General features: G+C 36.5%; 1 protein-coding gene across 1 annotated transcript in view; it reads left to right on the top strand.

The window, feature by feature from the left end:
- The window catches only part of LOC139145398 (protein-tyrosine sulfotransferase 1-like), a 100,018-nt gene that overhangs the window by 23,594 nt on the left and 50,110 nt on the right, over positions 1-26,314 (top strand). The window lies entirely within an intron of this gene.

Here is a 26,314-nt window from a genome sequence, read left to right on the forward strand (position 1 = left end):
GGTAAAAAGTGCAAACATGCATGTGATAATCAAAATAGAACTGAACATGGCATATATAATTAGTGCAAATGTGGGCATAATAATCAAAGTTGAGCTGAACACACTTATTTATCGCAGTGAGTTTCATTAGTCATGCACTTGGTTTTAATTATGCATGGCCTGTATGTAAGAACTTTTGCCATGGATGTGTTTTTTTTTTGCGTTATTTGTACACTTTTCCGAGTGTTCCCGCTTACATGTACCTGTGCATTTTTAATGAGTCAGAAACAGTTGAATGTCAGGAATACACTCAGAACAGAACTTTGCTGGCGGCAGGATACGAGTAGATTTTATACAAACGTTTGATTTTAAAGGTCATCTTTCATTATGAGCTCACCAAAACGAATGTGCCTGGCAGGAAAAATAAGTGCTGTAGTTTTTTTTGTGTGCAGCAGACCTTAATTTTCAGCTTCTCTGACATGACATCTGCAGTTCCTATTCAGTCAGATAATGGAATCGTCTGTAATATCGTGTAATTGGCCGGCATTTTGTAATTGGCAAGCATTTTAAAAAGACCTTCCCATGTCTTAAAACTTGTTGAAAAGGTTTGTTTCTGCCAGCCGTGCCAGCTAAGATGTGGTATTGTGGTACTGGTTGTATCGCAAATCCACCCATTAAATGGGCTTTCATGCTTGTCAGTATGCAGCATGTGTTCTGTGAACCATTTGGATTCACCACCGACCATGAAGTGTTCTCTCTCACGCAAGAAACTTGTGTAATGCATGTAACATCATTGTATGTATATGTATTGGTATAGGACTTGTCTCGAGGAAATTTCAAGACATTTCTAAAACAACTTAAAGAGTTCAGAAATCGTAAAAGTAACAGGCCTCACTGCTTACCCAAGTAACTTACGGTATGTTTTCTGTATTTGGTTCAGATTACTCAGAGATTTATCACACTTGAAGGCCCATATTGATATTAATTGCCGCGGTTTTTCACTTTTTGAACTGCCTACACCCGTAGAGCTTCCTGAACATGTAGTGTCCATGCAGTATCAGTAGTTACTGTATGTTTTAAAATAAAGGTAAAGTTCCCCATCCATTTTGGTGTGCAACCATACACAGTGGTTTCAGCCATATGCATATTATTTGTAATACCTGGCATGTTGTGACTGGATAATGATTGGCCTACCAGTGAAGGACTTTGCGGTAATATGTAAATTGAACTTCAACTTTTGCATTCACGTTACGTTCGTGTGTTCACACGTCTATTTACATATACCACAGAGTGCACTAAGGTCATACTAAACGGTACACATGAATTCCCTTGCCACATGATGGCCTTTGTTTGTATTTGTTTACGCTCAGGACATGACCTCAGCATTGTCCTTATACTACCCATGAGAGGTATTCAGCACAGCCTCAGGAGGCATTGTAACTGTTCAATTAACTTAAAAGACCAGCCATGGTCGTGTCTACCCTGCAGTCCCTCACATAATACATGGCAGCTCTGTCACTCATACTATACATCCATACCTTGTTGTCTGTGTATGTAACACAGCTGGTGGGAAAAGCATACCTACTACATAGTCCTAACAGCCACTATGAAATTACATGGATATGGTAGAATTTCTTAAAGACATATTAAAGACGTTTTACAGGCATTTGAAGAAGATCATGGTACAAGTACATGGAGCCAATATTACAACAGGTATTTCAGTAATTTTCCAGAAGGACTCTAAATGTACTTCATGCATTGTGTACTAGTGCATGGAACTCTTCAGTTTACATAGAACAATTGTTCACTTGTGCAATCTCAACATTTTCTTTTTCATAAATATATTATATTTTCTTTCTGTTCTTTTGATTGAATCTGTGTAATCCCCTTTCACTGATACGGCACCCTATTATTTATCACACAATGGGGAGTGATAAATCTGCCGAAGATTTGAACAGAAAATGCAGTTTGTATCAGACTAGACTTTTTGCAAAGGGACAGCTAGAGTTGATTGCATGCAGGATCATATCATTGCGTGTGTGGATGTCACAGTGTCCATCTCAAAGATGGGGAGAGCAAAATGTGATCAGCCTAGTCAGCCCCAGGGTTTGATTGTTGATAAAAGATCTTGACTAACAAGAGAAAATTCACAGGATGGCAAGCATACTAAATTACCAAGACATTTGCACGTACAGGTGTAGCAACTTGTTTCTCTGTTGATGATGCGTGAAGCGTTCTCAAAATCGATGCAATGCAAGATGTCCCTGTGTGTGAGGTACTGTACACGTACATGACTTGGTATCTTTGATGGTCTGTTGGCGATGAAATCTAGTGCAATCTCACATGTTCCTAATTTTAACAAACCAGAGAGTTTGCTGGTCATGTGGTACTTTCTTCATAAACTTTTTATGTTCAGACATTCATCTGTGGAGAAGCATTACAGTTTAATATTGTTCATAATTTGATCAACTTGATGGCCTTTGGTTTCCAGAGCTATACTTTATGTACAGGTCTACATTGTACATCACGTAGTAAAGACTTTGACAGATTTTGACTTTGTAGCAATCCTTTTCAGAGATCACAGCATGGGTTTACTATTCTGAAAAAATCATGAATTAGGGGTGGAATATTGATGAGGTAGCATTATTTTGTTTTTTAACCAGATCCATTTTACACAAGTTTTTTCCCACTCTCCTATCTTTTTGTTTGTTGAACCTTCTGATTTTCTCTTCATTGACAATTGCAGGGAACCTTTTTTTGTTGAAAATCTTCCAGCCCCCCCCCCCCACCCTCAGGATAGCAAATCGTCCACCCCTTACAGTAGTGGAATGATGGTGTGCTTTCTCATGATGCAGGGCGATTTCTCCATAATTTGCAATGGATTCAAACTGTCTGTTTTTACATGTACATATTCTTTTATCCAAAAAACCTTGATTCTCTTGACGTGATCAGAGGGCTGGCTAACATTTAGAAAGTTGTGAACTTCAAATTCATTCTTGGCAAAGTTCGTCTTGTAGCATTAAGGTGGTATGCCCCTCAAAGTGAAAGAACTTTTGTTTGCTCAGACTTTCCTCATTATAACTTTCAACAACTCTCTCACCAAATCAAGAATAAACATCAAGGGTTACTGCGCAAAATTTGGTTCAAGAGAAACAAATTATCTACATTTACCGATATATTAAATTCAAAATGGCTGCCATCTCTGTTACATTTTTGTAACTCTATGGGAAAAAAATAAAATGTTCTATTTTCAAAAAGCTAAGATGATGAACAATTTTGTCACTCCAGGAGCTTTACAATGAGCCCTCCCCCAAAGTGGTAGATCAGAAAAGATTTGTAAAAATTTGTGAGTCCAAATATCTCTCCCTTAGGTACATTTTACATGTACATATACCGGTATACTTTAAATTTACACATTGGGCCTGATAGCCACTTCTTTAATTATCATTGATTTGAAAAGATAATTGTGTCATAAATAAGTCATGTACCGTTACCACCATATTGGCATACTGTGTCAGTGATATTTTATCTGCGTCTGGCTATTTTATTTATAAGTATATCGGTGAATCTTATTCCGGGTGCATTTTTATGTTAAATAGCGAAGCTTGTTACTCTACCTGACTACTTATTGTAAAGAAAGCACGCTTGCTGCAATGACAGTGTTTGGTCAGTCAGAAACAAGATGTTACTGACACAAATCTTGACTCTTTTCTTGTCAAAAAGTGCTCATACACATTTTATCATGTTCTCCGCATCAGTTTTACTGTCTGAACATGGTTGGTAATAACCTGAAAATGCCATGAGTAGTTTGCCATGAAATACGGCAGTCGCGTGCTGAAATGACCTCATTTGGTGTCTGTCCAATAACATCAGGGGGAAATCGCTCCCATAAAATCCTTTGACTTGAGGCAGAGCTTCATGGCTGTTGCTTTTGCAGGTTTGCAAAATGGCTTTGTCATGACGTTTATGGAGACTTTTTAATACCATCGCAACATTATGGTAACTTTTGACTTATGAGTAATTTTTCAATTAGTTTTATACCGGTAGTACATAAGGAAGGGATTTGAAATTCATGATTTATTTTACAGGTTAGACAGCAAACACTGTGATATTCCTAAATGTCCTTCCGGAAGTTTGATTTATGGTCAGAACTACAGTCCTTGCTAGTGGCAATGCTGGAGGGTGGTTTAACTTGTAAACTAAACAGCTGCTACAGAAGTTGAGTTAAGAAATACGCTTGATGCAAATATTTTGTTTCAGGTCGTATGTGCCCTGAAAGTGAAAGACTGAAACTTGTGCTCAAATTTGCCTTGTTGAAACTTTCAGCCATTCTATTATCAAATCAAGAATTAAATCAGGGATAACTATATTCAAATTTTGGTACAGGAGAAACAAATTACATGTACCAAACATTTACCGATATTTGAAATTCAAAATGGCTTCCATCCCTGTGTTAACTCTATGGGGAAAAGTAAATTTTCAATTCTCAAAAATCTAAGACGGTGAAATTTTTTTCACTCCAAGAGCTGTAAAATGAGCCCCCACAAGTGGTAGATCAGAAAAAAATTGTAAAACTGAGAGTCTGGATATCCCAGAGGCGCATTGTACATAAACATGATGTCTTCTAAAAGTGACGATTCAAAAGGTGCAAACAAAATATTTGTTCGTGAAAATTTTATTTTGGTTCTATTTTAATAGGGAAAGCTATTCCATGCATATATACCGGTACACTTTTTAGGCACATTATTTACACATGTATAGTTTGTCATTATTTTTTTGTGACACACAGCAGTATTTGTATTCAGTTCTGTGAAATATCAAAGGGGAATATTCTATGCTAAACTAGTGGTTTGTGAAAGTTCACTACTTTTTGTTAATAAAATCACTGAACTCTGACGTGCCTTTGTCATCACTAGCGTAGTCTTGGACATAAAATGTGTAATAATACACAATCGAGGTACCTCTAGAATGCGCTTTGAGGAAAGATATTTGAACTCTGTTTTTTCACCATCTTGTGCGCTTGTGTGAACTCATTGTGAAGCTTTTGGAATAAGTGAAGTGTTAACCATCTTGTTTTTGTAAAAATTCAAAAAAATAAATTTTCGCAACGTAAGGATAGCTGCCATTTTGAATTTTAATGTTTTGTTTGTGTATTACCAAAATTTGTTTCATTTTACCTGATTTTTATTCTCCATTTTGTTAGGGAAAGGTTGAAAGTTTCTTTGAACAAACTGTGAGCAAAGTTTACCATAAGTCTTTGACTCTGCAAGTGTGTATTACCTTGAAAAGACTATTATTTTTCATTGAGCAAAGAAACGATCTGACTCGGCGCTGTTCCTTTGTAATGCGGGCAGCAGAGGAAAGAGCCATGCTGAGCACTTGACAACACACCAGTTGATGAATTTTTAAATGAAGTGAAAAAAATACTGCGCTGACGTCAGAAACTGGCCATTTTCTCCTCCTTTTTACAACTCTAATTTCCTACAACTGCTTTCCACTCGAAGGTTGTGAAATTTTGGTCAATTCTCATCATCCACAGGATTCTTGTATTGCATCATGCTGACAAACGTCTAACTTCAAGGGATTGCAAAGTCGGTCTCACAAAATTGGAGAAAGGTGATAAGCAGACAACGACACAGTAAGGTTTCTAGGTTACAAAAAAATCTCTAGATCAAGGATTTTGTGCATGGATTGAAGTGATAAACTCAGGCAGTCTTTAGTGTGTAATCTTCTCAGTGTGGATGTATTGTGAAAGGCAGTTTTTACCCGGCGGTAGTCTGGATCGTATGTTCAGCAAGATCTGCAATGAAATATTCATTTACATGCTGCCCACAGCCTAGATTACACATTGACTTCGCCTTGCCATGTCTTTGTTAATTGTATACTTTTTTGAAGAAGAGGACTTTTTACAGTTTTAAAATTTTGAGGGAAATTTGCCATGCACCAGAATAAAAGCTTGTGAGTTGCCTTGCCTATTAGATATAACTAGCGAGTTACATGTATTATTGATTGATGACAGTGTAGACAAAACTGACTACTGTGTGAACTAAAATATTTTTTAGTCCATTGATTTGGCATTGTGAAAAAGCATTTTACTCCTTGTGTCAGAAATATGTACCGGTACCATTATTCAAAAGTACATGACATGTACTTCTGTACATGTATATCTACAAATTCTTTTTAGGGCAGCACACGCCTCGAAAATGGAAGACTTAAACTTTTGTCAGTGAAACTTACAGCCGTATCTCTTACCACATCAAGAACAAAAATCAGGGGTCACCCTTCAAAGTTTGGCGCTAGAGTAACAAATTATAATAAATTCATTGACATTTGAAATTCAAGATGGCCGCCATCGCTGCGTTTACTCTATTGGGAAAAATTTTCCATTTTTGAAAAACTAAGGCGGTGAAAGTATTTCTTACTCCAAGAGCATGAAAATAAACCCCCACAAGTAGTAAACCTGAAAAGTATTGTGAAAGTTTGAGAGTCCATATGACTGTCCCCAATGTGCATTCTATCAATTACTGTGTTGACGTTAAAATCAGTCAACAGGTGTAAAATAGTGCTCCAGTTAACAAGTTGAGCCATGCAAATTTTGCTGAGCATACAAAATCCAATATCTTATGTTTCAAATTTTAAATGAAATAGTGGCTTGTACCAGTAACACAAAGAAGCACACATTGATGTGAACAGTCAGGTGGCGTACTGCCTTGTTAATCTCTCCCTTAAATTTCCATTACGTTTTCAGCAGATCTCAAATCGATGAGGTACATCGATAAGCGTACCATGGCCTTGTAATTGGCATTCTAATTAATTGAATTTCCGATTTTAATTTGATGATCTGAAACGTGCTAGTCAAGTCGGAGTTTATTGTTACCAGGGGAAACTCAGTATCATCGCTTCGCCGCGTTACTTATTAATTCACAAAGTCAATACTTCATCTGCCAAACTCAGTCAATACGCAAGTGTTGTGATGAATATGTTGGCATGTGTTACACGGTGAGTAATGATCGTATGAAGACAGGTTGAGTGATGATCTTATAACGCTATTGTAAAAAAGTCAAAGTGTTTGACATGTTCAATTGTAAATTCTGAACAAAACAAAAAATCAATGTGTTTGAAAGGTCGTACAGATGAAAACGGAAATGATATAATTTATTGGTTTTGATGTAGTCAGACATTCATAAATTCTGAACAAAAAAATTATTTTGGAAGTAAATGTACATGTTTATACTGATGAATCCTGAAATGATGTACCGTTGATTGCTGGTTTTTTAAATAATAAATGGGAAATTATTGATTTATTGAAAGTAAATCACTTTCGAAATATTTTTCTAGAATTTGATAGTAACTCAGAAATAAAACTTCTGATGACATCGTCATGAAAATCACTGTACAGTGCTGACCCAAGGTTATGAAATGCTGTGCTTTCAAAGTGTTGCAAAAAAAACTGGAAAGAGAGAAAAAAAGAAAGAATAATATTAAACTGGAAATATCTGGCATTCTGAGAAGCTGTGGTTGAAACCTTTAAGACACTTGTTTACATGTACTGAGAAACCACAACTTATGCAAATGACAATTGAATCTTTTCAAGGAGCATTAATCTATCTGTAAAGTTTGTGCGAAAGCGTCATTCACTCATTCATATGTAATTTTGTAGGTTGTCAGTGTGGCACGAACCCATTCTCGGATGTTCAAAGACATCTTGATTTGAAATAATTCCATGGAAATCAATATCAGCTGGAGATGAGTGGACAAATGGCTTTATGACCCAAAACCTTTCTGATATAAGACCTGCCCATGGATCTTTTATGTATATAGCTCAGGGCTGTACCTAAATCTCGCATTTAGAATCAAAGATTTTATTAAATCTAGGAAGCTGTTGATCAAGGACGGGGTACATTGTGCATGCATAGCTACAGAATATTCGCTTCCTCCATTGAATTTCTTGTTCAACCATATTGTTCATAAATCAGTGTTTGGACAACTCAGAGATACATCTATAGGGGTACTAGAGTTAAAGGCGGAACCTCCTTTTAAAAGGGCGCGAAGCTATGCTGGCGTTCATCGTGTAAGTGGACACCAAACAGGCAACACGCGTGCTTATGCTCCAGAAAAAACCACTTTTTAGTTTTGTCTGTCCACAAAAACGCAGACAGACTGCCAAGCGGTTAGTGCAAAGCTGCTGCCAATCGAACTCTGTGGCTACCATATATTCAAATTGTAACGCAATTGGAAGATGAGTTTTAAGGAAATTAGAGTGTTGGTTTTGGGGAATCAATGACCATTGGCGATTTGAACCGACCGTCAATCAAACGCTTGTATAAACTCTGTTTGCAGGATTAGCAAAAGGCGCCAAAAGGTTGAGATCAGTTTGTGTAATTAATGTTATAGAAATCAAACATCGTACTGGCCAAGTCTTTGACTGGGAGGAGAACTCCACTAATGCGAGAACCTGGGATTGAAAATTGCGGCTTTAAAGCAATGGCTCAAGATATCAGAAAGTTCATCATAATGGAAAGTTCAAAAGGCTTGGCTTTGGAAGGTTTCCATGAGGGAGGATAAAATTTTGTCATTTTTACGGCTTATGAACAGCTCAGTGTGCAGTATACAGCTGTGACAGAAAATATGGATGGATTTATTATACACAGTACAAACTGCTACTGCTAGTGTACATGTAGTAAAACAATTACAGTTGGATCCAAATATTTTTGAAAATACCAAACCTAAATGAGTTTATGGTGTAGGAGTGAAAGAGGATACGTGTGTTTAGCAGTGTTTATCATTTGCTTGGTAAAAGCAGCATGTCTGACATTTGTAAAGGAATTGAAAGACTTAAGATTTGGTTCCATACTGTATGCAGAGAGGAGAAAAAAAATAATCTTGTGCAATAAATAGCAGACTTTTTATTTATCCCGGGCCTGAATATGGGCTCGCTATAAATAATGAAAAGAATAACAATAATTTTTGGTATTTCGTTTGGTCTTTCCTGTTTAATGTGAAAGATCGTGCTGTGTCTTTTCTATACCGGTGAAAATTGCCATCCATGCAAAGTCTATGCAAAATCCGTGTAGCCATGGAATACCAGTAGATATCATTCAGGCTGGGAAAGATATCATTCAATGAGTGAAAAATATCCCTCTCAGTGAAATGTCGGAGATCAGAACAGTCGCAAATTCAAATGTCAATAGCCTACAAATTTCTGTGTCTGGTATTATAAAGCCTACAGAGTTGTTAATAGGCTTGGTTTATAGTTTGCCACTGGTTGACATTCTACAGAATGGAAATTTTTCTGTGAAATACGAGTGTCTTCTGGCAAAAATACATCACTAGTTGAGCGGTATGACTTGTTGCTATTGTACCGGTATATGTGTACGTCTGCGTACGAGTTGAATTTGTAACGGATTCTTGCATTGTGTAGCATCTGGAAAGCTCATAGCTTATTGGTTGGCTGAATAGCATTGACGTTATTGAGTGAATTCAAAACAGCCAATCAGGTATGTACACAATAGCCTTGGTATCAGACTCCCTAAGTTGCTGTGAATCATGACAATCTACCAATCAGCTTCAATCTTCTGAGCTGTCCAGGTAGGCCCAGATGTTTTTGTCTGAAGTGTCCGATGTACGTCTGATTGCTTAACAAATTTCTCTTGGAGATTGGAGATATCCTCAGAGTCCAAGCTGCCATAAAATCTCAGATTTCCTTGCCAGTGATGCCTGCGTTCATGGTGTGCTGGGAATAAGTATGACTCATCATTTTCAAAAAGCCCTTTCTTTTTTGAAACGAAAGTTGTTCTCCAAGTAGTGATTTCATCAAATTTAATCTGTCACATGTGTAATAGTGTGTTACTGGGACGTAGTTTAAATTAAATGGATTTTTTTTGTTAACCACAAATTACCAAGATTTTTATTGAATGTGATGGGGTTCTTTTGTCAGCCACTAATTGCCTGTCAAAAGTAAGAAATGATATAAGAAATGTCAGTAGGGCCATCGCTGTAATGCTTTCAGACTGCTACGAAAATTTGATAAAATCCTGTCATACGTTTTAATGATTGATAATTCTCCTATGAAAACATATTTGTGCCTGTTTTGGTTCAGTAGTCTGTCTGAATGAGCTTTAATTTCGAATTTTGCAATGGTGATTAAAAGTCATTTCAAAATGCCATGGGAGAAGAATAACTGTACCGGTAGTTCGCACCTCGATATTGAAAAACTTAAACTTTAATTTGCTCATATTTTCATCAAGGAACCTTCAAACTATTCCCTTTTGAAAGCAAGAATAAAAATCAGGGGTCACCGTGCAAAATTTGGTACCAGAGAAAAGAAATTCCCCACTATTTACCGACACTTGAAATTCAAAGTGGCCGCCATCCTTGCATTAACTCTGTAGGGAAAAATTACGTGTAGGATTTTCACTAAATTAGCTGATAAAAATTAAATTATTCTGTGAGATGCAAAATGAGGCCCCATAAATGGAAGACCAAAAAAAAAAGCATTGTAAAAGTTTGAAACTTTGAGTACCTGATGCACATTCTACCTTAAATGATTATTCAATTGTATGTAATTAACAGATTAGTGAAATAATGAACTCTTTATTAAACCCTTATTCTTTGTCTAAGGTACACTCATCTCATTTACTGTTTGATGGAAGTTGTCCCTGCAGTACCAATAAACTGAATGTTGTACTTTTTAGTCCCGCGGACGAAGTCCGGCGGGGACTTATAGATTGGGTCCCGTCCGTGTGTCCGTCCGTCCGTCCGTCCGTCCGTCCGTCCGTCCGTCATCAACAGTTTCTCAGACACTGCTAAACTAATTTTGTTCAAACTTGGCACAAAGGCATATCACTATGACCTACAGATGCACGTCGATTTATTTTGTGATACGATCAAATATGGGCGCGAGGCGGCCATTTTATTGTGATTTTTCATGTCTTTGGACCATAACTCAGACATCCTTGAGCACATTCTGCTCAAACTTGGCACAAAGGCATAACACTATGGCTTTCATATCCATGTCAAATTATTTCGCAATATGTTTCAATATGGGCGCGTGGCAGCCGTTTTGTTGCGATTTTTCATGTCTTTGGACCATAACTCAGACATTCTTGAGCACATTCTGCTCAAACTTGGCACAAAGGCATAACACTATGGCTTACATATCCAGGTCAAATTATTTTGCGATATGTTTCAATATGGGGCGTGTGGCGGCCATTTTGTTGCGATTTTTCATGTCTTTGGACCATAACTCAGACATCCTTGAACAGATTCTGTTAAAACTTGCCACAAAGGTATAACACTATGGCTTACATATGCATGTCAACTTATTTTGTGATACAATCTAATATGGCTACCAGGCGGCCAGTTTTGTTTGCGATTTTTCGTGTCTTTGAACCATATCTCAAAGATCCTTGAACCAATTCTGCTTCAAACTTAACACAAAGGCATAACACTATGTCCTACATATGCATATTGAATTATATTGCGATACGATCCAATATGGGCGTGAGGCGGCCATTTTGTTGCGATTTTTCATGTCTTTGAACCATAACGCAGACATCCTTGAACCGATTCTGTTCAAATTTGGCACAAAAGCAAAACATTATGTCCTCATGAACACCAATTTATTTCGTGATATGATCCAATATGGCCGACAGGTGGCCATTTTTTTGCGATTTTTTCATGTCTTTGAACCATAACTCAAACATCCTTGACCGATTTGGTTCAAACTTGACACAAAGGCAAAGCACAATGGCATACATATGCATGTATCAATTAAGCTTGCGATAGGATCCAATATGGCTGCAGAACTGCCATTTTGTTGGAACTTTGCATGTCTTTGAATCGTAATTCAAAGGTCATTACACCATTTTGTCCAAACTTGGCACAAAGATCAAGCACTATGGCATACATATACATGTCAATTTACTTCGTGACATTTTCCAATATGACTGCCAGATTTTCATTTTTTTCCAATATCGCTGTCAGATGGTTTTGATTTTTTCATATCTTTGAGGCTTAGTCATATGCAAATATTCTTCAACCAATGTTGTTGAGACTTGGTACAAAGATAAAGTACTATGGCATACATACGTATGTCTACTATTTTGTGCTATGATCCATATGGTCAATAGACAGCCATTTGATTAAAATTTTGGTGTGATTTTTAGCTACTATAGACTATAGTCTATAGAAGCTATTGGGATGGGTATCCGTCCGGCGTCCGTCGTCAGTCTGTATGTATGTATGTATGTATGTATGTATGTCCGTTTGTGAGGCGTCCGTCCACTCAAATATCTTGAGAACCGCAGTACTTACTGATTTGATATTTGTTGTGTAGATGAAAAATATGATTTTGAGAAACTATTTTTTTTAATTTTTTGATATTGTTGAAAATAGGCAAATCAATGCCAAAAAAGGTGTTTTTGGTAAAAATCTTCTTCTTCATAACCGCTGGTCAGACAGCTTTGTTATTTGGTATACAGGTCCCTAGGGATAACCCAACTTAGATTTGTTCAAATTGTGATGAAATATGCAAATGTGTATTTTTAAGGAATTTTTTTGTCATTTTTGGTCAAAGTTTGACTTACATTGTATGTAATTCTTGTACTGTATAAAACCCTATCAATTCACCCAGAAAAAAATAATTAATATGTTTTTAAATAATTGAATTAATTAGGAAATCATCAAAGCCAAAATAATTTTAGTGTGGAATTATCAGAAAGTTAAACTTTTTTTGACAGTTCATAGTGAATTGAGGATTAAAACATGTAAAGGCAACTTTCCTGAATCCCAACTTTGATATATTCTGAACCACCATTTATGTTATCTAAAAGAAATTGCTCATAATAGTTTGTCATGATAGGGTGGTCAAACAAATAGAGATAGAGAAAGTTCTAATTTCCATTTATGGTTGACTTGGTAAGGATAAAATAAGATTACTTTTGGAGGAAAAAAATAGAGTGGTCAATTAAAAGAGTGGTCAAAGTGATAGGGTTTTTATGGTAAAGCTGGGCTGTAAGATTCCTCATGTGCTATTTATAGCAATTTTGCAATCTGTGTAAACAGTGCAATGAAGGTGTAATATGATCCATTATATGCTTTTGATGACCTTGAACCTCTTAAGTTTCAAACATTTGTCTCTTCTGTGTGCTTTCTCTGAGTACGTACAGTCTCAACTTATTCAACAGAACTTACTTACAATGTTAATTTGAAAGTTAAAATGTGCTTGGTTAATAGGATAAAAATACTGATATTAAAAGATAACCAGCTCAGGATTCTTTAAAACCTGACATATATGCTGTTTTTTTATGACGTAAATCTTGATTTAAACAAGTCTTGTTTACTCTAATTAGAATGCAATTAACTCTCGTTTATTTGCTATTATAGACTAATATAGTCTGATGAAATATGCAAATCTGTATTTTACGGAATTTTTTTCCATTTTGGTCAGGCCATCCTGAAATGAGCTATCAAAGATATCCACCTTCTTCATCAATACATGTGTCACAAAAGGTTATTCTCTACATAACACAGCAGAGCTCTGTCAACTGTTGAGTCGCTTGTTTTTCAAAACCGCTGGTCAGACAGCTTTAATATTTGGTTTACATGTCCCTAGGATGACCTTAGTGAGATAATTTCATACAGTCAGGAAATACTTAATTTTGTATCCATGTCTATAGTAGCTTCAGGGACTTTGGCCCTATGTTTTATGTCTTTGAAACATAAACATAGGTCACTGTCCCTCGATGGACTGATTTTGTTCAAACGTGATACGAAGATAAAATACTATGGCTGCATTCTTGTGCACATTAATTTGTTTCATTATATGATCCGAAATGGCTGATTACAACAACATACCCGATCCCATACCATTTCGAAAATTCCACCAAACCATGTGTATAGTATTTGCCATCATGACACTGGAGGCAGTAAGGGCATCGCTTTATGTGTGATGTAATCAAAAGTTCCTTGAGTGGTCATTACTGGCAGAGATGAGTCATTTATTGAACGTTCTCAGATTACTTTATTATGCAAGTCACAGGCCTGATGCACCCGTTGCATCAATGTCATTCCACAGCTACCTAGACCACAGCTACCTAGACACCAAAGATTATACAAAATCGACAAGCGGGGACTGTGTCATCAACGATGACTTGTTGATATTTTGGTTCATACATCACTATCTGAACATGTATGTGTATGTAAATGGATAGCCAACATGCGTATGATGTTGAAATACCCAGTATTCAACTCATCAACAAAACCTGTACAGGTACTTATGCTAGTGTACTGTATGCAACTGGTGCTTTCATTTTGGTGTTGCCGATTTAATGCCAATGGACAACATCGTGACCGCAAAATTACGCTCAGATAGTGCAAAACTAGAAAACATTGGAAGCCATGGAAGTTGAGATCACAGTACATATACGAGCATGGTACATGTGCATGTTTACTTTAAACATTGTACATACTGTGTAAATGGACATGTACTGGTATGCTCCCTGTATTGAGCTGACACCTGTATGTCATTATGCAAGAATATAATAAAATTTTGAGCTTCTTTGTGCGATACACTGAAAATCTTTTGCAAAAACCAATATCATTACCAGTTAATCATTGACCCCAAATATACTATTAAAATAATTTCATTAAATTGTATACTTAAATGTAATTTCATGGTATTTCATAGCCTTCTTCCAACCTGCTTACATTCTCACTCAGACAGCATGAGGCAACTACGTTTGTTAAGGTGGCTATTTAGTATGATTCATGTATTTACCAACTGGCTTTTAACTCATTTTTTTCCATCATTTGTCTGTGAAATACTGCTCGGAAAGTTTGGTCAAAGTTATGTATCATGGAAGAGAAAAACAATTTTCATATTTATCCACTTATGAGTCACAGAGGAGGTAATTTCAGTGCATGAAAGAAATTTTATAATTTGATATCTCGATTGTCACCACCAACTGCTATTATTCTTGTTTATGTACAAAGCTGGTCATTAGTAAATTTATGATATGAATTTTAAAGAAACTGATGGCAAAATTATCAAGAGACATGTTACATGTACAATGGTGACAAAGAAATTCACCCAGTAAAGCGTTGATATTGGCAAGCCTAATAAGAACTAAATAGTAGTACATTTGCCTCGAAAGTGAAAAACTTTTAAAACTTTTGCTCAAACTTTCCTCAATGAAACTTTATCCATTCTCTTACGAAATCAAGTGAAAAAATCAGAGGTTGCTGGGCAAAATTTGGTAATACAGAGACAAATTACCCAACTTGAAGATATCCCTATATTTGAAATTCAAAATGGCTGCCATCCACTCTACAGGAAAAATAAAATTATTGATTTTCAAAAAACTAAGAAGGTAAAAATTTTTCTTGAACCAAGAGCTTTAAATTTAAATGTCCCCCCACAAGTAGTAGATCATAAATGCATTGATAAAATTTGAGAGCCCAAATATCTGTCCCCGAGGCGCATTCTACCTTAATTAAGAAAATTACAATAATATTGGTACGCATTTAATGATTGCTCTTGAGCAAATATGAACAAGTCTTTACAAATGGAAGAGAATATGTAAATGTCCTCATGAAGTTGAGGCTAGCGGGGTGAGGTGGGGATGGGGATGATTGACATTTCGTATGAGAAAATTCCATAGGTGAAGGCAGACTGGTTTGTTTGCTGGCTTGCTTTTCAATAATCAGTTTGTAAATGCATGAACAGTGTACCGGTAAATGCCAGGCACATTACCATCCTGGTAAAGGAGGATATGTGTGGACTGCACTACTGTAGTTCTGTGCTTGGGACTTGCTCAGTCGATTACTATTATACCCTGACAACCATCGTTTAGTATGCCACGCCTGACAGAAAGAACGTGCAATGCAAAATGTGTGAATATGAAATATTATTTTGCCACCCCACTCTACATGTTTGAAATACAATACCTGTGTATCATGCTAATAATCAATAAATTGGAGTCAATTACTAGTAATTGCTGTGCAATTCTTTAAATTAGAAAGAGGCAATTGGCCGAGCTTTGACATGACTGGGCGACTTTCATGCAATTTTTGTACAACTGGTTTTCGCCTACCAATGGTTCCTTTTTCCATCCTGGCAAAGGTAAGTCATGTACCGGTACACATGTAGTTTGAGGACTACATGTTCACATGTGTATGTGGGTGCAGAATTTACTCCCTACCCTGTATCCTCTATTGCGTAAACACACTGGTATGACCGTTAGCTTGTTGAACAGAATTTATGTATTTATCAGTATCAGTCTTTTTCGCTTTCAATTTTGTTTTGTGGTTGTAATGGAAAAGACAATTTGTAATTTACATCAAATACAAGCCAAAAAAAAAGTTAAAATGTCACATGACAATTATGCATTTAGGTGTTTTTTTAAAAACACACACATTTGTTAATTTTAGATTAATTTTATCCTATGTGTGCAGGCAGTTAATTGTGTATGTATATTCATAAAATTGTATATTCATAATTACTTCCATACCCTGAACACCTTTACAAATTTAAAAATATGGGAGAGCAGATTTCTTTGGTAATGATGCTGGTAGTACTACCTGGCTCTCTCACATTGAAAGATGCTGTTTCAGAATGATTCATGAAAATATGTATTGTTAAATGTAAGTGTCATTTTTTGGAATTTGCAGAATTACATTAAATGTAATTCTGCAAATTCCAAAAAATGACACTTACAATTTTGTAATGAACAAGATCATTATAACTGATATACATGTACTGATGCCTTTTTTCTGTGTTATTGAGTGTTAAAGTTCAGCTTATCTGTCTGTTCTACTCCATTTTGGAAAAAAGTAATTTACGTAACATGTAATTTGCATATTCTTTTGTTAAGAAAATGTGCTCGTTTGTATATATATGGATATTATGAACATAGAGATAGATTGCTGGAAATAAAAGGGTTGACCCACCCCTGAAATTCCCCCACCACCCCCCATCCCCCACTCCCCCACTCCAGAACCCCTATGCAGATAGTGCTTTCATACAGGGTCAGTGTATCATACAGTAATCTGACTCATTATCAATAAAAGTAGCTTTTTCACCGTTGCCTGTATTGTTGTATCCAGGCAGCGATTTTTCTGAACCTTAAATAATTCAGTATTGAATTATTATGGTAAGGAAATTACGACATTGAGCTGTTATGAAGAAGCTGCAGCATTATATTAAAACGCGACAGACGTTATATTGTCACGATAGACGATGAGCGTCTGTCGAATATAAGGGAAATGGTTTAATGGAGTTTTTATCGTGGATTTGACATCATTGATTCTTCTTTCCCAACTTGCAAAAAGAATAGAAAGTACCATATGTCAGCTGTATTTCTCAGTTACGATTTGTACCAGGGAATCTTATTTAATTAATGAAGGCAGAATGTGTGATGGATGTGTACTACACTGTAAACAGTTGTAAAACATTCACCATGGATAGTGACTCATTATCATGTAATTTGCATATATTGTAATATTCTTTGCTTAAATGAATACTATTATGTCACTGCGTTGTCTTTTTTGATCACAAAGAAGTGAACTTGACACCTGCCTTGAATAGAGTTCATTTATTATGGGTATCATTTTACAATATGAGTATCACATACAACATCCTTGTACAGCTGCTAGGTTTGCATAACATACCAGGTATATTTCTGGTAGATTCCTCGCTTTCTTTATTCAGTCAGTGTATCTAGAATGAACGTTTTTTTTGTCCCAGTTTCAGAATTTCTCAAGATGTAGAACAACCCTGCTACTGTGACCTCTTAGTCAATTACCTGAGTCTCTGTTGTTCCAGTACCCCAAAACTTTTGGACGCTTCTTGGTACCAAAATGTAAGAATGATTTTAGAGTAATGAAATTCCTCCTCAAATTGCTTGCATTTATGAACAGTACTTTATACAGTACAGTAGAAGTTTGTTAACATGCAAACGCATGTCTGTACCGGTACACAGTTTGTACATGTACGTCAGGCCTCCATTTTGAATGCAACAGGTGTGTCCTGATAATTAACCTGGATCCTGAGTAAAATTTACGAGACAATATTGCCCTGTTATACAGCAGCGTATTGATACACTTTATGTTTACATGTTGCCAGTTTGCTTCGTTTTCATTGGCACAATATGAGTTGGACAGTGATAATTCATCACAAAATGTATGGTGCTATATGGAGAACATAAAATCATTTAATCAGAATTGAGTTTTCTGTTTAACTGAAACACATGACAAACCATGAGGTAAATCCTGAAGGTACATGTATTTTATTTCTTTTTTCACAACTGTGTTTTGCGTTTTTCTGTCTGCTATTGAATCCTTTCAATGACGAGGTTTTGTTTGTCTCATTCATAGCAATTTCCCTCCTGTTTGAGCTGATATAATGTTTGTGAAATCAGCCAGTGAAAGCAAATTGGCCTCTTCTGTAAAAAGAATTTGATACACGAATGTAGTTGCAATGGGTTAAACAAAGAATTCAGTGGATCATGGTTCAAACAAAACCATGTGCACAAGAGTGCATATAAAGACGTGTATTTCTATGCGAGAGTGTGGGTTCGTTTATACCAGCCGTCACGTGATCTTTTGGGCATACCGAGTCTTTGGAGGACTGCACATCCTTTTCATTCTGGAGTAGAACCATTGCTATCAGGTGTTCATATTTAAAAAAGCAGGGGACTATGAATGTGGTATAGTTTTGCTTTTCAATGAAAAAAATGGTAGCTCTTTTTTATATATGATTTTTTTCTGAGGTTAAGTTTTATATAAAACATACTGGTACATGTTGTGCACATGTGAACTGGTACATGTATAATTAATGAATCGCATAATACTTATATTACATATTACTTCTCAAAGTACTGCCGGGCTCCTATCTTGTATTCTGAAAATAACCCTCAAAATACCAAAAAAACTGTACACACTGACAAACGCATGGTCTCACATGACCCTAAATCTCTTCCCTGCAGGTACATGTAATAATAATCCGTAGTAATAACATGCAGGATCTTTCTTATTACTGAGTAATCATGCCTTCAGTTTTGAAAGAAAAATAATCCTGTTTCATCTCCACATATCAAAGCTTTTTGATTCTACCCACAGCCATCTGCTTGACCTTTGCAAAAATACTTTGATGCACGTATGAGAAAATATTCATGAGGCAACTCAAACCAACTTGTCAGATTTTTTCTTATCTTTAGCATTTTTGTATTTATTTGCATATGGTTTTAATGAATTTATGATCTTGTGTTGTAAACTATTCAAGAGTTATTATAAATGCATTTTGCATTTTCAGAATCAAGTGAAAATCGGATTTTTAATGAATTTAACAATTTGGGACTACTTCGTAATTCATAATGGTGTTTTGTGTGTCCAGTCATTAGTAGCAGTAAAATCTAGTAAATTTGTCTTTAGTTTAAGGTACCGGTAGACCATGCCTTGAAATTGAAAGATTTAAACTTTTGCTCAGTCTTTCAGAACAGAGACATTAAATCATTACATGTACCTGTTGAACTCAAGAACAAAAATCAGCAGAAGTCACTGAGCAAAGTTTGGTACTAGAGAAGAGCATTATGTAGCATTTACTTATTATTGAAATTCAAAATGGCCACTGTTCCTGTGTGTTAACTCTACATGTATAAGTAAATTCAAATTTTTGATTTTCACAAGAGTTAGCTTGTGAAAACTTAAGTTACTTCCTGAGCTTCAAAATGAGTCTCCCACACGAGGTAGACCAATAGTGTAAAAGTTCACAGTTCGAGAATAGGAATATCTGTTCCCAAGGCCCATTGTACTTTAATACCTACCGGTACATGTATAGTAGAGCTCACAGCAATCTTTATTTCAGCAAGATGACAGGACCTATTAAGTGTATTAAAGCTTGAACTATTTTGTCAGCTAGAGGTGTCTAAAAATGTTTATCATTTTAGGGACCCTCTCAAACCCTCTCTGACTAATTAAAAACCCTGTAGGGTTTTAAAACTCAGAGAACAATCTATCAGACATGTTTGTATTGACTGAATCGACTCAAAACCTACCGTGTATACCTTTTTGCCCAGTGAACCTTCTGTACTGGGAGTCCATCAGTTCAAGTGAACAGGGAAATGCTGGTATTCAGCTACAAAATTAGTTAATGTCGGTTTGTAGAACACTTCAGCATGCTGCCCATGTTGTTTGACTGCTATCATGTTTCAGGCCACTTTGCTGGAAAGAAAACAACTTTCTAAAAGTGCGATACTAGTAAACAAGACATTTGAAACTGAAAAATCTGTAAACCTATAGAACTTGCTTCTCTCCTTACGCTCTGAGTTCATCGATATTCTGAAGAGGGTACATGTTTTTAACAGTCATCGTAAACAGATATGGATTTATTTGGGATATACTACGCTTTATAGACTCAAATGTATCAATTTGCGGAGTTGATACACTGTACATGTTTGCGCCCTAGACACTCTACATTATGAGAAAAAAACACATTTTCAGAACTACAATCATCCCCGTGTTGGCAATGATCCCTAATGGTGTACATGTAGTACCGGTACATCTCTGCGGAAATAAAAATAGGCGTTTTAATGTATCACGTTTTAACGTATAATGAAAAACAGACATAATTGCATCGGATCCCCAACTGCCTCGTAGTCTGGGTGAGGCACTTTACGTTGTCTGCCCTCCTAATCAAGGAGATGTGACTGTTATCTCTACATTAACTTTGCTGAACTGCGAGAAGTGCATGTTAAAAATCTGAGCCAGGCTCCGAGGAGGAGACAGGAGCTTCCTGAAATCAATCACAAAGGTGACGCTTCCTGCCAGGATAGCTAGACGGTATTTCCCGACATCTTGTGCGCAATCGGAATCGTCAATGTCCATGTTCTGCATTGACATAATGTCTGTTCCCTGATCGATGGACAGCTGCTACGTACACTGAGCATTATTTCTTTGAAGACCTGTTCATGTTTCAGAACTCAAGAAGAATTTGCTCATTTCTGACACACTCCAGTAGGTACTGTTGCCATATGGGTAGTGGAATTCATCGGCGATTTGACATCATATACTGGTATTTACTGGGTATGTGTAAATTTTGAATCTGTTGAAAGTTTGATTTCTTTGGTTTAGGTATATTACGGTATATGTACCTTCGGAATTCGAAACTTTACAGTATTGTTTGTCCTGGACCGGATTTCCCAAGCTGCATAATGAGCATGTTTTGTATTTGAACTCAATATATGGCGCGTGGTCACACAGGGAAGACATCACAGTCAAAAAGATACTCCGCTGAATTCCCGCCCTTAAAAAAGAACAGTTAAATAATTGAGCATGTATTTGTCTTATATTGTAATTTTTTGTGCATACTGTAGTCACTGTTGTACTTTGGATTGTAGATGTGGAAAACTTTTGAAATGACTGCTTTTGATTGACAAAGTACTCATATTATTCAGTAAGTGCTGTATCAAAATACTGTATACACATTCACCTGGCTGTTTGCGAGTTTTATCATATTACCGTACATCATCACCCATGAGAGAAGGTTCAGTTTTAAATTTCTCAGAGATGCTGTTACCGTTATTTTCAAATTCACCACAAATTCAGCTACTGTCAATTTGACCTTGTGTGCATACATTTTTAAAAATTCGTACAAAATTTGTTCTTAAAGTAACCAGACATGACAACAAAAGCCACCTGTTGCATGCTATGCACACACACTCATACCAAGTACGAAATGTGTATATGTCGTCACTGAGGAGCAACTCATCATGTAGACGGAATCAGCTAATCCTCAACCAATATTTTTTCCATCATTACATGGTAAATACACTGGGTGTTCCTCTCAAGATGGCTTGTGGGTGTCAGTTAATATTTATACACGTGCACAGTGAGCCATGAAGTATATACCGTAAATGTGTAATCGGCAAACTAGCAAGCTCGAGAATACTGGCAAATACAGACCATATGTCCCACTTTAGCAGTGTTGTTATTACCCAGCATTCTAGTGTTTTTCTAGACCATATTATACCAAATATTCAGGTAGGTTGTTCTATACGTCATTCCACTGAATTTTCAATATTTATGTCTGTAATGTTAGAATTTTTAATTTTTATATAACCTTGGTCTTAGCAGGAAATGCGTAAATGCAAAATTTGTCACTGACTTTCCCTGTGATGCCATGTAGCAGTTTGTTTTAATGTAGTCTTCCTTGTTACTGTTAGCTTTTGCAAGGTATTTTGTGACCTTTCGTGTTGTGCGATTGTCAAGTTGTCATATTTTAGAGTCATATGCCTCAAGCTTAAGAATTTGACAGTATGTGGAATTTTGTATAATACTTGTGGGTAGGCAGTTACTAGGCTGATACAGTGCAGTCGCTATGCCTGACAGTAGTAGATTTTAAGCGCTATATGTACCATACACGATGGCCTAGAGGTGGCAATATCATGCTTCATCCTGAGACATAGGTGAATGTACTTCTCTGCTCCGTCACAGAATTATGAATGTTCATAAATAGAGTGTACACAGTTGAAAACACATGAAAAAAGCCCTTATGGCCTATTACTGTATGGACTGTAACAAAGGCAGCCAGGGGAGGGGCTATTTTTACGGAGGACGTGCATGTACATGTACCGTATTTCCCCCAGGCTTGCGGATTAGTCTACAAAATTTGTGGCTAGGCAGTCAGTTTTAAGGGAACTTACATTTAATTCACCGTACATGATTTTATGTGCAATATTCATCAGCAGGTTTTGATGTGGGACGGCAACATGGTAATTCTTTCAGTGATGGTGTCGGCTAGCTTTTCATATGAGCAACTTCATAATTGTCATGAGGATTAAGTCACATTTTCATGTATAAAAAATAATCCATGACACAAGAGTTAGTCTCAATTTCTGCCTCTTGTTTTCTGTTCCATATGTATGTCCAGGGTAATATAAATATTGAACTGTGCAGAAAAATCAATTCATTCCAATCAGCCCTACGCATTTGTCAAGTGGTCACAAGCACACAAACGGATTTGTTGTCACATGCAAAAGGGGTCAAGTACCAGTAGCTGTAAGGCAGGAATGAAAACACACATACCATTAGGAGATAATTTCTTGTTTCTTTGGATGTGTTTCCAGTGTGCTGATAATTAAGTGGCATTTTACATGTAAAATCTGGTGTGCTGTTTTATCTGAAGCGTGTCATGAATACAGGCAGCCTTGCTGTATTTTCATGCAAAAAACAGCAATGCAGTGTAAAATGCATTTATTGGCTTTTGTGCTAAGTCATGTTCTTATTCAGTGATTCCCATCTCGTTTCATACCCCCCTTCCCTTAAATGGCCAATGTGTGCAGTAACGGAAATCGTTTTTGCATCACTGAACAGCAAATCGGTAATTGAGCGTTAGTAAGATGCTGAGAAAAGGTCATTTTATGAAAAAAAAATCCCAACCTAAAAGCTGTCAATACATTGCTCTGGTACATGTACCTTCTTCCATTTGTGATAGTCTTATACCGGTAGTACATGAAAAGTGTTTAACTATTGCCTTGCTACATTGTAGAGCTGCAGTACAGTAACTCGAGGTTTTGCCAGGGTATCTGGGTCAGACGGCAAACCCAGGCAAAACCTCAAGGAACTGTACTGCAGCTACCGTACATTGTGGATTGCAGCACCAATATTAACCTGTTAATACCACTTTGTCACCACTTTGTTACTCGAAACCACCTGTTAATTCCATTACCACCACTATGCTGTTGTTGATGACAAACCATGGTGGTTACAGGGTGAAAGCTGTCACTTTTGACATGTATTCAGTTTCTTGTTTGACTCTCAGAATCATTTTGAAATGTCTTGAGTGTTCAACTCGTCAAGACTGCCTCTGTGTACGTACTGTCCTATGTACAATTGTTTATAGCTGAATTATCATCAAGACTCAAATTCACTTGTAGATATGATGAATACATTTTACTCATTCCTTTTTGTTTGTAGAGCAGATACATACTTTTATACTTAACAGACCTGTTCATTAGGGAGAAGAAGAAGAAATACATGTACCGGTATAATTGTTGTACGAAGCAAATATATTGAATATATAATATATACATGTATGATATAAAAATACATTTAAAATAATAATATACATGTACGTACCTGTAATATGATCATAATATTCTTGTTCAATGTTCTACTTAAATGTTAATTATGTGAGTCAGAATCTAAAATTCGTAATATAGGCCATTAAAATTACACAATATTTAATAACAGTGTGACCAAATCTTTCAATTGCTCTGCAATTTGTACCTCAAATTAACCAAAGCACAGTGAAAAAGTGGTTTTATTAATGCATGTTTATTATATTACCATGCCCTGTCCATTGCGTTTTAATTGGCTGAGCTGAACCGAGTGACTGCCCACAAATACACAGTAACGGTTTGTTTTCATGCCCGTGAATATGAATAATATCGTAAACATCAACTTATGGCTAAAATGTATTAAAATTGCCGTTGCCGTGAGTGTGTGGGGGTTCGAATCCCGTTTGGGTTATAGTAAAAATATATTTCTTTAAACCTGAGTGGACAGTTCTGCTGGTGGATATTTACTTGTCCCCAAGTCTGTCTGATAGCTCAGTAAAAAGCTTTGTGCTTTTCCGATTACTATATGTTTTTGTACTGTGTCTGTGTGTCCCATTTGGGTTATAGTAAATAATATATTACAAAGATCGTAATCAACCACAAAATAAAATGGAGCATTTGTGGGCCAAGTTAAGACGTTTATCCAGATATATCCAGATTTGCAAAATTTTCAGCGTGCACTACTCACTGACAGGTTTGGGGCCCTGTTGTCATTAGCACAGGAAATTTTGGTAAATTTTGACGTTTTTTTTTGGGGGGGGGTTCGTTGATAATATATTTCAAACAGACTCCGCGCTGACCATTAACGTTTATTTATGGGTGCAGGCAAGAGGAAAGCCAAAGTAATGGGCTTGGCAAGCCTCGCCTGTTAATTTTTGGTTTTCGTCTCTCCCTTGCCATAAACATTAATGGTCAGCGCGTCGTCCGTTATTTCTATATTAGCTGGCAAAGTATGAAGATGCAGGGAACCAGTGATGATCTTTATACTTTTCTCACCATACAAACAAAATCTCTCCGCAATGTACACTTGCTGGTAGTATGTAAAAAGCATGGTAAAAGTCAAGAATCTTGCTTTTTGTGACTGCCTTTTTTTTCCGCAGCAGAACTGTAAGTTCCTGGTGATGCAGGAAAAAAGTAGAGTGTACCAGTAGAACTTCTGGTAACTTGGACTCCAACAAGTAAATGTTCATTTCTCATCACAAACTGGACTCCTGTCCTATATTCAGTAATTTGAATGTTGAAACTGCGCTACTATTAATTTTTTGCTGTGATTCATCCGCAACTCTTGACATTTCCACAGTATCATCTGCATGTACGTACTCATTGCTTTCAGGGAACAACAGGTACCGGTATGCACACTGGGACAATAGATAAACATGTTTCCCATAAACTTGCCTAACATGATAGCTGCATTTAATTGAGCAATAAATTGTTGTCGCAAGTGAATTTGCGAATGTTTTATAATGGATTTGTCTTGATGATATGTACTATTAATCAAATGGATTATTCTCACACATAGGTACAACTAAATGCCATGTACTGTACACTTTTGCTTCGAGGAAAAAGATAAATGTCAAGCATTATCAGTGAAGCATTGTGATATCAATGTTTAATCTCACACATTTACGATCCAATGATGTGTAAAATGGTAAAGTTCACAGGCGTTAGTCATATTGGTATGTGCTGTTCTGAAGATTTTTCATTTCCCATGATTTTGTGAAACGATCAGAGGTTGTAGATATTCTACCAAATACATGTAGGCATGGAGTGCGTCTTCTTTAGCTGATTTTTTGCAAGAGTCAGTTTTTGACTATCATTTACATACAATTTGCATATTTACCAAGTCTAAATGTGTACCGGTAGTTCGTAAATTTTTGACTGATCCGAATAGAAGATACTGCGCAGTCATTTAGCCATGATGATTGTAATGTCTATATCCACTTTTCAAATTTATGTGCCACAGTTCAGAAAAATTACCTGAAGTTTGCAATTGTACCGGTATGGTATTATCGTTGCAGTGCCAGACAGTACTGTATTCAGAGACTGCGCGTATTAACATGTCTGTTTTAATGTAGTTTGCAAACACAGCCTGTCTCATACTGCATTCAGCTGAGCATTTTGACAAGCGACTAGCTTTTATTAATGTGTACATTACATACCGGTATTTGTAGTTGTGTCTCTGAAAGCCCGGTGTAATTAATTACACAAGACTGGAAAAT

This window comes from Ptychodera flava, chromosome 12 (assembly GCF_041260155.1).
Source record: "Ptychodera flava strain L36383 chromosome 12, AS_Pfla_20210202, whole genome shotgun sequence".
NCBI lineage: Eukaryota > Metazoa > Hemichordata > Enteropneusta > Ptychoderidae > Ptychodera > Ptychodera flava.